Source organism: Amblyomma mixtum, chromosome 1, assembly GCF_055824585.1.
Source record: "Amblyomma mixtum isolate Tamu chromosome 1, ASM5582458v1, whole genome shotgun sequence".
Taxonomy (NCBI): Eukaryota; Metazoa; Arthropoda; class Arachnida; order Ixodida; family Ixodidae; genus Amblyomma; species Amblyomma mixtum.
Window position 1 is genome coordinate 307,195,057 of NC_143012.1, and position 17,728 is coordinate 307,212,784.

Below are 17,728 nucleotides of genomic sequence, written 5' to 3' on the forward strand. Positions count from 1 at the left end.
TGCCGCCAGTGAGGTTTGAACTCACGACCCCTGGTTTACGAGACCAGTGCTCTACCACTGAGCTATAGCGGCGCTGGTTGCGGCGGTTTTAAAAGGCGATCAGATGCAGCTTCACTCCTCTTTCACTTCTGCAAGCTGCTGTTTGGTTTTGTGTTCTCGTCTTTTCTGCCCACAGCAGTCTCTCCAATAACGGCGTTTTCATTCGCCTTTTCCCTTGTTTACTTTGCTCACTGAAGCACATCGAGAGACGTTATCAACTTCACGATTTTCCTGCTCCGGCAGCATCGCAAATATCGAGACACGGTTTGGTTCGGTGTTATGAGTTTCCATGTCGTGTCCCACTTGCTCCGAGTTTCGAAAGTTACATTCACCAGTCATGTCTTCGTACTGGTCGGTGTGAGCCGCTGAGGAATTTCGCTGGCGTTAATGAGTTCGCATTCGAATGTCAGCGCACTTCCGAGCTCCAGCGGCTCTGTCAACGCGGTTTACATCTCGACCTTATGCTGCTGCTCGCGTTGACGGTGCTGTCTCCTCAACGTGCTTCGCATATTCTTTTCACGATTAGCACAAATTTCAAGATGTTGCGCTTTGAAGTTCTTTGTACCACACTGGAAGCAGACACTGAAGCGTTGATTTTACGAAATAGCTAGCTGTACCACTCCTGCAAACACGTAACTAATGTAACGTAGTCATGTTCTTCGAAGTAAATTAAGAGTAATTTAATCGGGGACGACATCGGCTATCTGCGGTCAGCTCCCGCAAAACCTCACAAGGACAGCATTATTGTAAGGGTGTAAGGGTTTTACAGTATTGTTTCATACATATATTATAATCTTAAAAGGCTTTAGTCTCCAACACCGAGCGGTCCAACAAGAAATATTTTCTATTGGGACAGCGTGCAGTCCGAAAACTTAATGAGAAAATAAAGCCTGCGGCTCTGCGGGTCTCGGAACAATTTCAACACATATTGCTCGCGCTGGAAACAAAGAAAAAAAAAACTATTGGAAGATGCGACTCTTTGAAGAGGGGCTTTGCGAATGACGAGAACAAGCGGAGAGCCGCGACCAACGCAAAAACCACTGAGAACAAGAAAAACGCAAACCCAAACAACTTTATCGCAAGCGATTGCCGCGCCGCAGCATTTGCGGCGGCCGCGCCTGAAAGCTCTGCCCGAGTCGTCTGCTTCTGGGCACAGTGCGGCCGATACAACGTTTCGCATCGGAGCGTGCGCGCCGGCTTGGAGCCAGTGTTTTTCGACCGGCAGCTTTTTCTCCGCGTTGTCACTGTGTGCTGGACTCTTGCTTTCTTTAGCGTGCTGCGCAGCCGCCACGGGCCAGCGCGGGTGGCATTTTTGACAAGAAGTTTCGCGGGGCTCGCCGCTCGCTCTTTTGTGTGTTGCCACTGTTCCCGATCGTCTGCTTGGTGTGTGTTTTCCGACGTGCGTTCCGACTTATGCGGCGCTGCAAACGAAGCGCTTGGTGCGGAACGACGCCGTGAGAGCTCTCTCTCCGAGAGATAGGCGACCCAGCGGCGGTGGTCCTGCCGTGCTTCTTGACCCCCGCTGTGGAATTCGGGAGATAAGAAGTCATTTGGGAACCGCCGTCTCTCGGCTACCGCTCCATTTGTTTTCCCCGCTATCAGTCTCCTGGAGACGTGGATGCGTGGACCGTCTGACCAACAGCGTTCGCCCCTAGGTGAGTGCCGCAGCAAATCGTGATTGTTTTTTCTAGAATTTGTATGACACTTTTTTTTTCTTTTTGACAAGCTCGTGAAGGAATGCAGAACAAATATGTAAGAAATGAAAACGGAAGTATGAACTCGTGGACAGCCTTCTGCGAAAGCCGTCATCTCGTGCTGTCTGTGCAGACAAACCTTCACCCGCCCAAATAAGGTTTTCTTCAAAGCGTGATTACTGTGATATACTATGTATACAAAGTTAGCGCTGTCGCAATTTGTTTTATTTCCTAGCTGAAAACTACTCTATCTCGAATTAAGTGATCGCAGTTTTGCTTAACAGTTGATTGAATGCTACTTCTGGCGGCAGCAGTTTAACCAATGCCAGCTAGACGCTTTTAATGGTTAGCGTCTTTAAAAGCACTGTCATCCATTTCCTTAAAAGCCGCTGGCACGTGACGCTCGTCCATGCGTCCGTTATCCAGACGTGAGCGCCCCGATGTGGTCAAGAGATCGCCGATGGTTCCTTCTGCCGCGCAGCGGTTATAGTTCGTTGGTATTTTCTTCGGGGCGGGGACAGCTCTGCACGTCAGCGAAGAGCGGAAAGCCGACGCCATCCGTCTCTCCGAGCATACGTGCCTTCGTATACAATGGCTGTGCTGTACGTGCGCACGGCTCACTTATTTCTTTGTGGCCTTTTACGGGCCATCTGATCGCTGTCATTCCTCGCGGTCTTCGGCTCATTGTTCTTGCTCCTTCAGAGCGCGCTGCATGCAGCCTTTGGCAAAAGTCAAGCCGCCGCCTTTTTCGCTTTGTCATTTTTATTTTGAACAGTTTAGAGAGGGTAATGGAGAAGGGGGCCTTCTGTTAGCGATCGCGTCGCTCACGTTTGTTCCTTTTCTTTTTTTCTTCGCGCGATGCGTTCAGTTTAAAAAGACGCCCCGACGGCAAACGTGTCACTCTATGACCTGTCGAACGTCGCTCAATGTCTCCTGTTTCCAGCGCGCTTGTCATTCATGGGCCGCCTTTCACCGGGTGAAGGTGAAAGCGAACACGCGGGAGCCGGTCGAGGCTTCCGCTGGGGGTCGACAACTGCGCAGTTTTGCGTGCGCTCGCTGAGAGCGTCGCCTTCGTCGTCTTTCAGCTGGCGAGGCCGCGTGAAAGCCACCACCACTTTGTTCGCTTTCCTTTTTTTTTTGTTTCTTTATCTCTCGGTGAAACGGCCGTTTTATGGAACTGCGCTACTCACATTACCAGTTTTGTTGCATAAAAGTGGACGACCTTTTGGGCTCCCACAGACCACGTTGATAGAACAGCACGTGACAGGCGCGTTTGCTTCGTCGTATACTAAACTCTGGAGTGTGCCATAAAAAGTTTGGTAGATCTTCAAGGATTCCTTGTGAAGGTGCGCCTGATTTCCCGTAGAAGCGTGCATAATGGCGTCAAGAAAATAACGTTTCCTGAAAGTGTGCGTAGAATCTCTTGATGGACTAAGGTCAGCATTGTGCCTTCTACCAGCTTCAAGTGAGTGGCAAATCCAACTGCAGTGTTCGATGCGCTATTTTAACGTTAGGCAGTGGTTGGACAGACTGAAGCCTTCGTGCACTGCGAAATATCATCGGTCCTGAAGAAACCAGGCATTTTCCTCTCCGCTCAAGTCTCCACCAGTTGCCGCAGCGCACCCGTGGCCTGGCGGTTTTACCACTCGCCTCGCAAGCGGGAGGTACTGGGTTCGATACCCAGTGCCGCCGGGTACCCACCGGTATACAATGGGTACAAGATTTCTGCTGGCCTGGCGTTTGCCATCTCTGGAATGAAATACTTGGAAGATGAGTATTTGGCCCCGCCTTGTGTAAAGAAAAATACTTTGTGCATAGCGCTCTTTATACACAGCTGCTTTGCGCGATTGAAATGCAACACCATCATCCGCCAGTAGCCGAACTGTTCGAGAAAGACAGAAAAAGAATAAAGCACAAATCTCGCGTCTCTCGTTATCATCCAGTTCCATGCGTACCAATGTCCTTCCTGGTCGCATTAAACAAAACAGGTCCAGAGAACTGCCACTGAACTCAGTTTTTTCTGTTGTCCGTTCCACGTTCAGCCCCAGCAGCGAAACAGCTCAGCGGGGCGGCTGCACCGTTTCCGCTGGCATGCATTGGAATGCAGTGTCAAAGTTAGTCTCATCGCGAACAGTGTCAAGCCCACAGCATGCAGTCGACCTCCTCGCCCATGTCATCGTTACTGCGCTGACACCGGAGGCCGCCGCGCTCGCTAACGGTGCCGAGGTCACGGGCTCGGTTACCCGCTTTGGCAGCTACGTTCGAACCTAGAAAATCTCCTGCGCACTATGCCATAACTTGGGTGAAAAGAAAAAAAAAATTACGTATTAGCACTGTTGTGAACGCGGTCAGCCAGCGTACAGTATGTCACGTGGTGAGGCAGCATATAGTTTAACATCGGCGTTGTATCTGAGGAATCTGTGCATAGTCTAATCGCGTATGCCTGCAAAAAGTTTAATGATGACCCTCGCTCAATCTGCTCGCTGTGAGGAGGTGTAGGTACGGGTAATAAGTTCTTTGAAAGAAACAGATTTGTGCAGAAAACGGCCCGGGACTGATTACTGGAACACGAAGAGAACGCAAAAGAAGCCTTGCGCTGTTAACCACACTTCTTTATTATTCATAATAGAACATGAGAGCGCATTAAAGGGTCATCTGTCTCTGTCTGCAGCAGTGTACAGCTTTACTTTTGAGCCGTATGGCTGCTCGTGGGTGGATGCCAATGTCTGTTGTTTAAAACCGCGTACTGTACCTTGGGAGATCCCCTCAAACACACAGGACCATCCGCGAGGAAGAGCTGCTTCGAAAAAAAAACAAAAACTATTAGCTTCTTTTGCATATCTGGGGAATATAGAGTCGGTGACGGCGCGCTAAATAAGAGTTCGCTTGCGTATTAATTGACTTGATCTGTATGGGTGCAGATCACCGCTGTGTGACATAGCTCCGCCATATGAGGCTTATTAGCGTAACTGCAGCGGATTAGAAATTAACAAGCTCACACGTGACAAAGCTACGGCCTGCTCTATTTCGGATACAGCTTCGGATTGCCGCAGTTGAATCGTCTAGCGCGTTCCGAGATATCAGTACGCGGGGGTTTTGGCATTTAAACCCTACTGCAGCATCATCATCATCCACTGCAGTATGAAGGTATTTCCCAGTAATCTCTAGCCACCCTTGTCCTAGCAGGCTTCTTAATCTCCTCTGTCTCCCCCACCTCCCCCGGTTAAATTACTCTCCTTTGGAATTCGCTCTTGTTCTTCACATTACACGTTTCCCGTTTAAATCAATTTACTTCTCTCACTTTCCGCTTTAGGATGCCATTCAAAAGAGTAGTCCCCTAATCCACGGTGCTCTCTGTCTCCCGACGTACATTTCCGGCTATAGTACGGAGCGTCCTTCGGTGATCACCCTCCTATCCCGCCTTGCGTAGCGAAAATTACGAAGTACTTTACATATTCGTTAACACATGCCGCCAGTGCGCTTTCGTATGATCCCAAGAAACCATCATAACTCGTCTGCAGAACGCGTGAGAAAATTTCTTACGCGAAAGCGTGCTCCGTAATACTTTGGAGACATCTGTACGTTCCTTTCGCCTCTATCGAAATGCGGCCTGGAGCCGAACCCGCGTGAGATAGCCGCCTGAGCCTTCGCGGCGGGTGTGACGTACTGCACCGATGTTCTCGAGGCGAACGTGTACACTTCGTCAGACATGCGAAACTCGCGGCAGATGTCTGTGCAGTCCTTGCGAATCGCGCGTGGTGACATTTCCAACAGGGCAGAAGCGATGCAACGCAGCGCTTCACGAACGAGTGTCTTGTACTTGGTCTGTCAACCACGTGTCAAGGATTCGCATGGAGGAAAGAAGGATTCGCAAGGCAGCGCCGCTGTACTGAAGAAGCAGCAAAAGCCTTACCCATGGCAACGTACTGGCCCACGTAAACTGCCTTCTTCTTTTCCTCCTTATCGTTTTCTTTCTTTTTTCTCCTTGTGCCCTTCGAGACGTCATATTCAGCACTTTACTCCAGGTAAGGCAACAGCGGCGCGCACTTTAGGCGGCTGCCCGACGCACAGCGGAGAAAATGAAATTTTGATTTCCCAACCGCTTGCAGGGCAGGGACGGCAGAAAGCTCGTTCGAAAAGGTCCGCGTCCTATCATATGTTAGCTCACGCCGACACCGCTGTCTACAGCCGTGGAGAACAACGGCCGGATATATCTATAGCAATCCAATTCTGTCAAAGCTGCCGCGCGTTCGTTGAGGCCGAAGCCGCTCGAGAACGGTGCGAGGGCATCGTCCGTACGGATGAGGATATCGGATTGCAGCTCAGATCCGTTGTTATACTGCTGACGTCACCCGTAACCATGTCGCGGTTCTTCAGGAGCCATGCAGAAACACGATTCTTCTGTGCTGTTCGCATCATACTGAGCCTAACTTCCGGACGAGGACCGAGCATCTCGTCCGGTGCATGTCGACGGTGTATCGCGGATTCCGGGTGAGTGGCAGCTAGGGTTAATACCTTTCCCACTAATTGCTCGGAAACGTGGTCTCGTTTGGAGATTCATCCTTTACCACTTCGACGACCTTATTCAATGAATTGATCCGGTTCTTTTACTTGACCGCTTCGGCGTCATTTTTCCGGCTGGTACAGCATTTTTTTTATTTGATTTATTCAGTTTAACGTCCCAAAGCGACTCAGGCTATGAGGGACGCCGTAGTTAAGTGCTCCGGAAATTTCGACGACCAGGGGTTCTTTAACGTGCACTGACATCGCACAGTACACGGGCCTCTAGAATTTCGCCTCCATCGAAATTCAGCCGCCGCGGCCGGGATGGAACCCGCGTCTTTCGGGCCAGCAGCCGAGCGCCATAACCACTGAGCCACCGCGGCGGGTGGTACAGCATTTGTTCAGAGCAGCTCATCAGCATGTCATCGGTCCACTCGTACATACTATCGGCCGCCGCATTGCTTCCACCATAGGCATGGTTTGGGCCTTTGTTTCTTTAAAATTACCGCTATATATCTACTCCCGAAGCAGACAGGCGTTCTAGGCGACCTCCTGTAGTGAACCTTTCACATTGCTTTGCTCTCCAACCAAGTAACGGATATATGGAATGTATACGGGGAAGGTTGCGGTTGTTGTAATTTTAACTCAGACTGGCTGATCGATTGGTTGAATGATAGATTGAGTGATGTTCATGTGCCAAAGTAACACTGTGGGATATATGATATATGAGACACGTGTAGAGGAATCCAGCAGCTGCGGTTTTCTGGCGTCGCTGAACTGTCAGTACACCGGTGTTTTTCAAGCTTTGTATACATTAGAGGGCTACATTGGCACCTCCTCGCGGGCTCAAAGTGTTATCCAGGTAGGTTTGAACGGAGTTGATAAAGCAGACGAAGAAGTTGCTCACCTGAGTGGCAATCTCTATTAAACTCACATGGGCAAGTGTAAAGGGTACCCATGTGTCGTGCGCGTTTGTTGTGTCACCCCCGCGTTTGAGCGCAACCAACGCTGCGTGTGCTTTTGTGTGTGCGAGCGAGCAGACCAAGGAGGGCCAAGCGTTTCGTGCCGCGGAAATGTGTGTACTCTGCTCGAGGGGGCCGGCAGGTTGGCAGAGACGAAACTCCAGCTGCAGGAAAGCGCGCCGCCCTCGAAAGGGACACCTGATCCTCCCGTTTTCCGCAGCGGGGCCGGTGTGGAAGCGATATGTTCTAAATTCTATGGACCGTGTACTGAGCTCTGCGGCCTCTCGGTTCTGAGAAGTGGCGCGCCGCCGCTACCTCCTTGCGCGAAGGAGCTCTGCGGCGTGAGCGTCAGCGACCAAGGGCCCGCTGGGAAGAGAAGACCTGGAGAGAAGGAATCGACGAATTTTCGAAGGAGACGCCTGAGAGAAAAGAGGAGAGAACGGACACGGATGTCATGTAGATAGACCCCAACCTGGTGATCAAGAAGATGTAGCCGCAAATGAATACACGTGTTCAAGGAAAGGAGAGAGTGAAAGAACAAGGAGAGGACCCTTGCGTAACGCCACTGAGGTGGTCCCTTTAGTGGACACAGTTACAGCGCTGCACAATCAGCCCAATATTCACATATCCCCGCCTTGCCAAAATTACTAATAATACTCACTGAACGAATAAACATCTCGGTAGTGATAACTACATGGTCACGCATAGGACGGTGGTGATGTTCAATTCCATTAACAAAAGTTCGGTCAGTGACATCCAATAGATCCCTATTCAGGCTCTTTTTTTTTTCTGCAGAAGCTTGGAAACTCTTGCGATTTGTTAAAAATGAGAGTTTCGGTCCTTAAAATATCCTGGAACTACGTACAAATTCCCCTTTCGCCGAGTTTTACTGCTCAGATTCCCCGAAGAAGGGAAAATTCTGCGAATGAGATATCACTGGGCCACGGGTATATCGTACACCGCATACGCAACCGCGTAGGTAGGAAGACGGGCGATCCGTATTATCCGGGATTCTTGGGGAAAGAAGATGAAGAAGTCGTAGTTGCACAGACGAAAGAAGAAGAAAGCCTAGATCGAATATATGAGTTTCAGCCCGAGGACATCATCATCATCATCATATGAGTTTCAATCCATTAGCTTGGCACCAATTTGCCTTCTTTGGGCTCTCCTCACTGAACCCTGGCCAATCCCCCGTCGTGGGTATGTGCCATGCCACCAAGGCAACAACAACAACAACAATAGGAGCCCCATAGATACGCAATGCTCGGTGTGTATGCACCTCAACACAACATGCACGCAAGCTTACGCATGCATTTTATGCACTTTAGTAGCATAGAATATAGCTTGCTAGCTTTTCTTCCTTTTGCATTCCGCGTCCGTTCAAACGCGCCAGCCGCAGTCAGGAATAGCACCCGCGCTAACTCTGGCTTAGCAGCCAAACTAATACGCCGTTCCGGCCTTTAAGACCGACCCTTCCTTGCCCAGATTAGTGCCACAGCTTGGGAAAATAAAATAAAATAACATCTGCGGCAACCCGGGCCGCTGTCCCAGTACTGACTGCGCTCGGCTAGGGAGCAGGGCCTCATAAAAATGCCATGGGTGACCGACAGGCTTACAGTAGTCTCTGAATTGAGAGTCCACGAGAGGAAGTACCAACAAGTACGCTAAACTGGGCTAGTCGGAGCAATTGCATCTTAGAAAAACGTAGCGCGAAAAACGAATCTGTGTCTCGTTTTTCGCGCTACGTTTTTCTAAGATGCAGGAAGTACGAAGTGTCCTATAGAAATCAAGAAATTTTTCCCTTGAGGGCAGAAGCTTGGTAAGTACGTCATCGGAAGGTGCTGCTAACGCGTGACATCAAGTGCGTCTTTAGGACATCTTGTTGGTGTTCTCTTCCCCTTGGGAAACGAACCGAGAACAACGAAGTTACGCGTTAATCAAATAAAACAAAAAACATTGTTTACGAGTGCATTCGGCGTTATAGCTAGCTGTCGTGCAGCATGAATGTCCAGGTTTTGCTGAAGGTTACCTGAATAACGTCGGCTAATCGTGGTTTTTCGCTATTGACAGTAAAGACACTATTTTACAAGGAGTGGACTGCGCTATTACATTTCAGGCCAAGTCGCCAACTACGTTGTGCTCTGGCACAACTGAACAAATAACTGATAGATAAAAAAGCTAGCTCCCTCACCTCATCGATTCACCGCCATTGTAGGGCAATATCACCTTGCAATTTATTCCATTCAGTGCTAAAGACATCACTCTATATTTCCAGCTCCTTGCGCCGCTTTAGAACATACAGTTAACGGACTGTTCACTGTGAATTGAGGAAGCCGTAACTTACAAACATCGAGGCTTGTTACCCTCACCCCGGATTGTGTTTCTCAGTGTCTGTAATTCGTGCAACTGTTTGCTCATCAAGTGTTTGTAATACGTGGCTTCCTCTTGTCCCTGTCAATGTCTTGACGACAGCATGTCGTAAAGCGTAGCGCAAGGACCTGAAGCACTAAAATATCGCGAAACATACAGTCTTACGCACTTAACAGAGAACGCCGCACGCACCCAGCACGCCAGTTCAACCTCCGCGAGCGGCCAACAGACCGTGCCCCTCGCCACCGAGCAGCACGTTTTGAATTTTGCATTCGCAAGACGACGAGGCGCGATTGAGCGCCGAGCGGGCGAAATCTGCGCCGCGTACGTGAGCTCGAGCAGCGTTCCCACCAGGGCTGCCCCGCAGCTGCCAGCTGTCCCGAGGGCCGGCACCCGAGGGCAGCGAACCTGCGGCCGTGCACCGTCTAGGGGCGCTCAATGGGCCAGGCCGCGGGCTTTAAAGGGACCCCAGTGTGCGAGGCTGTGCGTGTCCTTGGCTGCTCGTCCACGCGAGGGGAAGGAGGACGAAGAACGGGCTGTATTGTAAACTGACGGGAGGGGGAGGGCAAAGGGATTCGTACGGAGAGGGCGAAGGTCTGAGCAGTGCGACTCGCGCTCTTCTCAGCGAGGAAGGAGCTTTGAACTGGGGCCGCTCTGTGGGAACGCCCGGCGCTAAGATGGAGCGTCCACTTCTTCAGAGACACCCTCCGCGGCGAGTTCTCGCGTCCCTTTCCACCTCCCTCTCTTTTCATTCTTCCTCCTCCTTTCGCGTTCCCGAAAACTGTCGCTACTCTTCTCCGCCGAAGCCCTGCTGGTGTCGGTCTGCTCGGCACGAAAGCAGCTTGAATTACACATAGCTTTCGCCTCCGCGTGTAATAACAGTAATTCAACGTCTTTCGTCATTGCCCCGCGTTATTGAACCGTGTAGAGCTTGTTTTCTTCCAGCGTGAGCTCGTGAGTCGGATGAGTTCGTGCAAAGCCGGTCGCAGTGGGCATCGCTACCGCACATTTGCCAGCGCGCGTCGTGTCCTCTTGCTGCAGGTGAGAACTCCCGGGAACCCGTGCAACAATAAGTTCGTTGGCTTCAGATTAGCTTGTAGCCACGCTCTGGCTTTGATCTTTTACAGGCGCTTTTCATTTCACTTCGTATATAACTCCGTCATCAACTTGATTTCATCTCCCCACCCGACTATTTTCCGTCCCCTCCTCACAGAATCAATCCGCTAGCCTAACGGACTATATCGGCAATTCACCACATTACATTTTCTTTTCTCCGTTTATTCTCATTGAAATCGCCACATGACATTCTCATTGATTGACATTGACATTCTCATTGACGTCCACTCTGTTCTCTTCCTACCTCTTGGCGTTCATAACTTATAGCTCGATACTTGTAATAAGCTCCAAGAAATCTGCTTCTCGAAAAGCATCTCCGCGACCGATGCGCGATGAGCTCAACTTTCTTGCTCGTTTTTTTTTTTTTTTTAACTTTGGCTACTTTTGTTTTCACTCAGATTACCAGTTACTCAACTTACTGCCTCGAGCACCTGTCTGAAAAAATTATACCCCACCCGCGCACGTTGTCAAAGGGACATTGATCTAAGCGTGGACAACCTCTGCGATCAACGTCATTGACCGCTCGTGGAATCTGTCGTCCGCGATGACACGCTTGACAATGCCCGTGGCTCCTGACACACTGTCAACTGCGAGACGATCCTTGGCTCTGCATTCTTGCACATCGTGTTCGGCTCTTTCGTAGGTGCATTGGCCTTAGATCGAAAGTGTCAATAAAGCAGCCGTCGCGCAAAATTCAGTCTTTAAATCGCCATTAATGAGACAGGGGAGGGCAGCCCAGTTTATTACGGTGCAAGGGGAAACGACAATGTATAACGAGAAACAAACAAAAAAATTCGCAGCCTTGCCTTCTTCTTCTGAAAAAGTTCATTCCGGAGAATGACCGCGCACATCTACTACGGTAAAAAGAAAAAAAAAATATCAGGAAAAAGATTAGCACACAAGTGAATCGATAGTTGTTTCTTTAGACTGCCTAGCTGTTTTGATACAAAATGGCAGTAAATTCTCTTTCGTATTTTAACCAGATAATTTGTTTTTCGTGGTCTCGCTGTCGTGGTGGTTTCTCTTCCCCTCAGATGAGCCAGAGGCAAATGAACTGAGTTTGGTAATTTGATTTGAAGAAAATAGCGCCAGAGCATGCAAACCACGAAAAGACAAGGACGAGACACAAAGCGCTAACCCGTACAAAGTTCTTATTGATTGCCGCGTACGCCTTCTGATCGTACAGATCCTCTGGCAGGACAACAAAACCAGTCTCCTTGTCAGCTTGAACCAGCTTTAGGCGGTTCTGCACAAAGAAGGTCACTACGCCGTTTAACATTCTGTCGCCCTGTGCTCTAGCGCAGTCTGAAGCACTGTTTTTTAAGCAGTCCACACCCTCTAGGAGGCACCGGTCTTGGTGTTCATCGACGCCTACCAGAGGATCTGCCAGAGGATCTGTACGATCAGAAGGCGTACGCGGCAATCAATAAGAACTTTGTACAGGTTAGCGCTTTGTGTCTCGCCCTTGTCTTTTCGTGGTTTGCATGCTCTGGCGCTATTTTCTTCAAATCAAGTATGCACCAACTCGCCCAAAAAGAAGTGTTAATGAGTTTGGTAAGTATGCGAAATGCTAAACTGATTAAGTTTATGGGGGCATAAGCAAATGGTGATGTAGGAAAGAAAAGGAAAACGGGTTTATCGTGGAAACGTCTTGCAGCTTTGCTGTTTCAGTCCAGACTGACCCATAGTTTGCGCAGAAAAGTCCCTACACTAGAGGGGAAGTTTGGGAGACGCGGTTGTGAAAAGCTTTTAGCGTTTGCGGCTTCCAGAGCAGGGTCCCAGGGCATCTCGGTACGCGGTGTCGTCCATTGTCAGGTTTCCCTTCTTCATAGCGCCGGTGGCGTTTCCCCCCAGCTCGTGGATCGGGATACCGTCGTCCGTTTTTTGCTATCAGCGGCTCCATCGTTTCTCCCCTTCGTCCAGAAGCTGCAGGGAGCACCCCGCTGGTCTTCGCATCTATCGCCCCCTTTTAAGATTAGCGGCTGTATTCCACTTGTCGACACACCCGTTCGGGCTCTACACACATAACCTATGGCCAACCGGCACTTGCGAGAGTCTGACGCCTCGAACCATCATCTCGAGTCCAACAGCTCCGAAAAAAAAAAATCAAAGAAGCACGCGCCCTCTTTTCTCACCTATAGTCTGCTGCTTAGAGCAGTTCAGACTTTGCAGGCAAAAATGCGACATACCGAATGCCGACACCGTTTAGTTCGCAGCTAGGTATACTATACCCCTACGTCGACCACAGCCTACGCGCTCTTGTCAAAGTATTGAAGGTGTTGCAGTGTGAGGCAGTACCGCAGAATCCGCTGTCTATTCTTAAACGCATTCTGCGTCAGCTCTTAGAATATACTAGAAATATTAGCACACAGCCTCATGATGACGCGTCTTTCCTTGCCTCCGCGCGAAAAGGCCTCTAATTCCTAATCAGTATTCCGGCGTAGTTCTACGACTCCTCTAAGGACGGCTCATCTGGAATGTCTGAGGTGCCCGCAGGAAACCACTTCCTCACGCGTGCTCTGCGACGCATCTGAAACTTTATACGAGCCAGCAGCGTCTTCGGGGGGCATCCCATGATGAGGTCGGGGAATGGATGGGGAAAACAATGGCCAGCGCGTTTTGAGCGAACGTGCGCGAAACCCCACCATGACCGCTGAACGTGCACGATGCCTTGCGAGGTACGCATTGCTTGCCGGGTCGCTAGGAGGCGCGCCATGCAGTTGCCCCTTACTACTCGCTCAAGATAACCCCTTCGCATCTATGGGGTATGCGATTTCCGTCCTCGTACTTCTATGCAGCGCTCTCCAAGACTGCGTGCATAGCCATGGAGCGGAGGGCACGCAGTGGTCTACGAAAGGAACTCACGTACTTTGCAGCGCCGTTGCTGTTTTGTGGTACGAATCTTCGGCCCTTTCTGTACCGAGAGTGCAGTGTTTTCGTTGAGTGCTTCAAATTCACTTTATGTGAGCGTTTGACTCATGTTCCGCGGGGCTTGCAACGCTCCTTTGGTCGATTGCTTCGTTGGCCTCGGGCTACTCGAAGGAAGCCTCTTGCTTGGCTTCTGGCCGGTTGAATTTAATTAGGTCGAGCGTTCCGAGAAACCGTCTGCCGTCATCTTGTGTCGTCCGCGTTTTGTTCTGGGCCGTCAGTGTAGCGCCGCATTCTCGAGCAGAGTCGCGCAGGTATTCCTTCAAACAGTCGTGCAGAACTTGAAAGTTCTGTCACATGTGAAAGTCCTTAGGCTCTGGAACGTTACCCACTGCGCGGAGTTAGTGAAGTTCAAGCCGTTTGCATCGTGCTGACATTGTTCTCTCGAAACCGCATAAGGTATAACGGCTATCAGTAGTTCGCTTCTTTCTGCCTGCGCTAGTATTTGTGTAGCAGTTCCCACTACGATAGTTGTTCAATACTGGCTCTCCCGTGTTTGAACGGGAGCCAGGATGGTAAAATGCGCGTCAGTTGCAAACTGTTCCTCTTCAGGCAAATCGCTACGCACACGCGCCAACAGACTGGGTCGCGAAGCGGTGTAAAGACAGGGCACTTAACCGTCATCCACTTGGCAACGCAAAAGACTGCACTAAAGGCGCTTCTCTAGCTGAATAAAACAGGTTAAAACTCGGCCGCGCAACTTCTCCAGCAGTGCATCCAACGAGCCGGCGCAGGCAAGTTCTAGCACTGCTCGCCGACCGGGTACGAGACTCGGGGAAATCGGAGACCGCGCGCGCGGCCGTCGCCGACCGGTCGTATCCAACACCGCCCGCCGTCGCCGGCCACGTCCTCGTTCCTCCCGGCCGACGGAGGAACGGGGTATCGCGTTCCGAGTCGGTTTTCGGCCGGACGGTTGCTGTGGCTGCCGGCGAGTCCCCCCTCGTGCGTGCCGGTGCCATACGAGAGCCGCGCGGGGCAGAGGAGAGGCGGGGAATGTGGCCGTACGACGTGGTCGCGAGGCGGCCGGAATGGCTGGCTGGCTTGACTCAGCAACGCGGTCTCCGCGGCGCCGCTCAGCGCGAAATGGAGACCGACTGTGTTTCCTCTTTGGGGCTGATGCGTGACAGCTGCGCGTGAGCGCTTGTCTCCCGAAGCTCGTGACGTACAACAGCCGCGTTTTTGTCCCTTTCTTTCTTTTGTTGCTCACTTTGGCGCCCAACTGCCCCAGCCAAAGCTGAGGTGGAACTGACACCGTGGCGTTGTGTGTACCGTGTACGTGATGTTAGCCCCGTTGGCCTCGAGTCGCTCGCCGCGGTGCGCGCGCGGCACTTTTGCCGTGGCCGCGGCAATCCCGCCGCCGCCCACTTTCTTTCTGATTCGTTTTCCGGTGTTCGACGTTGTTTGCGGGACGGAAACGGGGTACGCGCCGTCGGTCTCTGTGTGTTCCTGTTCCGCCCATGCAGGACCAAGGCCGCGCTTTTCTCTACGCCGCGGCGTCGTCCAAATTTGGAAAGCGCTGACGGCCGCGTCCGTATAGTTTCACGGTGTGCAGTTTGTCGCTGAAGAGGCTTAAACATCTGTAGTTATCGTTGGCCCTTTGAGATCGAATGACACCGCGCCCTTGTTCGCACCAACCTTGTTGATTTAGTATATTTCGAAACTGTCGACAATGCGGATAATACGTTGTAAGTTAAAAAAAAGTAATAAAGTGCGCTGTACCGTGACTCTGCTACACTTATACTGAACCCAAATGAGATGTTCTAGCTCTCCTGAAATTCTCTTGCACGAAAGAAATTAGGCTGAGAAGTTTCCTACGCATTTTTTGTTTTTATCCATATGAGTTCAACTCTTCTTGCCTTCTGACGACTTTTTGAGCCTCCTGTGCACGCAAAACTCCTTCTTTGCACCGCGCTGGTGATTTTTGGCGGTTCCCCTTGCGCTCAATATTGTTTACTGGAGCATGAACTGTAATGTGTAGCCCATATATATACACAGAACAGGCTTAGTAGGAAGTCGCACGTCTCAAGTCCTGAGCCACTTAAAGGTTTCGTCACTGCACTTCGGAGAATTCTGTTCCAAAACGTTCTGTGCCAGTGCTTGCATGCACTGAGCATTGGGCGAGGAGCTGCAGTGCAGCTGATCGAATTCTGTTCTGGTGGGGTCGTGGTGTTTTTTCGGTGTCTTTCACGAAGCCGGTCGTTATCGAATCTGCAGTGCAAGACCATATTTTCGAATGTATATGAATATATAATGTTTTTTCTCGGTGGCTAAGCAGTTGTGCACACAAATTTGCCTTTTTCACACAGCCCTCATGCGCTCCTTTTTTTCCAGCTTTTCTTGGTAGTCTCGCGTGCTCCCCAAAAGGCACATCTCGTGAAAAATGCGGATTTCTGTAACCGCCTGGTTTTGAAAATTCAGCCCCTCCCCCCTCCCCTCTCCCCCAAGAAACGAAGGAAAACTTTCACGAGTAGAAAGTCAAGTTTCGACTTCCTACCCGAGGAAAGGTGACACCAGCAAAAATAAAAAAGAAAACAAGCTAGTCTTCTTCTGCGTCTGACAGGCTGTGTAGCAATAGGTGGAGCTTATAAGCTCCACCTATTGCTACACAGCCTATTTCTATAGACCGTCTATAGAGTGTCGATAGACTCTTTATAGACATATCCTAGAGAACAGTCTATAGGCAATACAAATGTTCTGGACAGTCTACAGACAATCTATAGATTTATGGCTATACACTTTTAGTATAATTTTGTATGTATAGACAGTCTATAGACTATCAATAGGCAAATAAATATAGGAAGGCAATAGAGTCTATAAGAAGTTTATAGACTGTCTATAGACCATTTTTATTCGGGCATTCTGTCAGGCTCCTGGAACAGGAGAACGACGACTGCGTTTGCTTAGCATCAGTGTAATTCTGGAGCTATATTCGGAAACATTTTGTATTCCCCAAGAGCGCTGCTAAATTGTGAGATTCAGCAAAAAGATAGGCCAGTCACGATGGCCGACTATTGAGGTAGGCGCTGGCCGACCAAGAACGGCACTTGCATGGGAGTTTGTATATATGGCCTCCCCATCTCTGGAGCTCAAAATTATTTCAAAGAAAAGATTCGTGCAGCTGAAAGAGAAAAATATATACCGCCGGATTCTGATCATAAAGCTCGTTCAGTGTGTCTGAAAGATTCTCGAGGGTTTACATGCCGGTACATTCACGTAACAAATAAGTTTACGGTATGGATATATATGTGGCCTTGAAATACTCTGTCAGATTCCCAAACAGTTTTGTTTGGTCCCAAGAGCGGTTTACATTTGGCTCTATAAAATCTTGCCTGGCAATAAACTTTACATTTGAATGCGACATTACAGGGGTCGTTATATAATTAACAAGAAATATTATAATTAACTGCAAATATTTTACCAAGGCTTCCCCAAGGATTCTGCCTACAGTTCCCTGTTTTTTTTTCGTCTTGTTTGCGGCGACGTAACTGCCGACTCTGTCTCAGAGCGACCGAAATGCAAAAAACAACGAGCAAGAACTCGCATACCAGGCGGTGCTCGGAAGTCTCGCGTTCGACCTCCTTCGTCTCGCACGCACCGTCAAGCTGCAGAATGTCAGCAGAGTGCGCTTTCTTCGCCCTTTGCGCCAAAGGCGAAAGAGTCGCCGATGTCAACCCAAGCGCCACCGAAGTCCGGGTCGGAGAACGAACGACCGCCTGGAATTCGTCTAAGTTGCTTCGTCGCAAACACTTGCTTCTTCTGCAACTCGGGAAAGTCTCCTCTGGGGTACCGCATTCTATATTTATGCATTTTCTTACTCTCTTCTTTTTTTACGGTGGCCCGCTCTTTAAGGCTTGCGTATTTTGCAGCATCTTCGCTCAGTCCTACAGCACAAGCAAGAAGTTATCACGCGAGCTATCAAAGATATGGTGCAAACTGCAGCTCCAGCTGGTCGCTTCTCTATATGATGTTACTCATAAGTTATTCATCCCTCCACCACTCTATATGATGTTACTCATGAATGACGTCGCTGACCGAATGACACGCAAAACCGAGCGGGTAGACTCTGCACTGACGCTCAAACGCCCTTGCTGCACCATCGTGGTTCGGCCGTCACTT

At 50.1% G+C, this 17,728-nt stretch overlaps 1 protein-coding gene and 1 non-coding gene across 2 annotated transcripts in view; one reads left to right on the top strand and one right to left on the bottom strand.

The window, feature by feature from the left end:
- On the bottom strand, positions 1-72 carry TRNAT-CGU (transfer RNA threonine (anticodon CGU)). Its single transcript has one exon. It is a non-coding gene; the product is annotated as a tRNA-Thr (tRNA).
- A 1,123-nt stretch (positions 73-1,195) lies between these two features.
- Positions 1,196-17,728, top strand: part of LOC149372336 (uncharacterized) — a 123,867-nt gene continuing 107,334 nt past the window's right edge. Inside the window, exon 1 of the mRNA XM_089566801.1 lies at positions 1,196-1,694. The gene's annotated coding sequence lies outside the window, so the exon portion shown is untranslated. The remainder of the gene's footprint in view (positions 1,695-17,728) is intronic.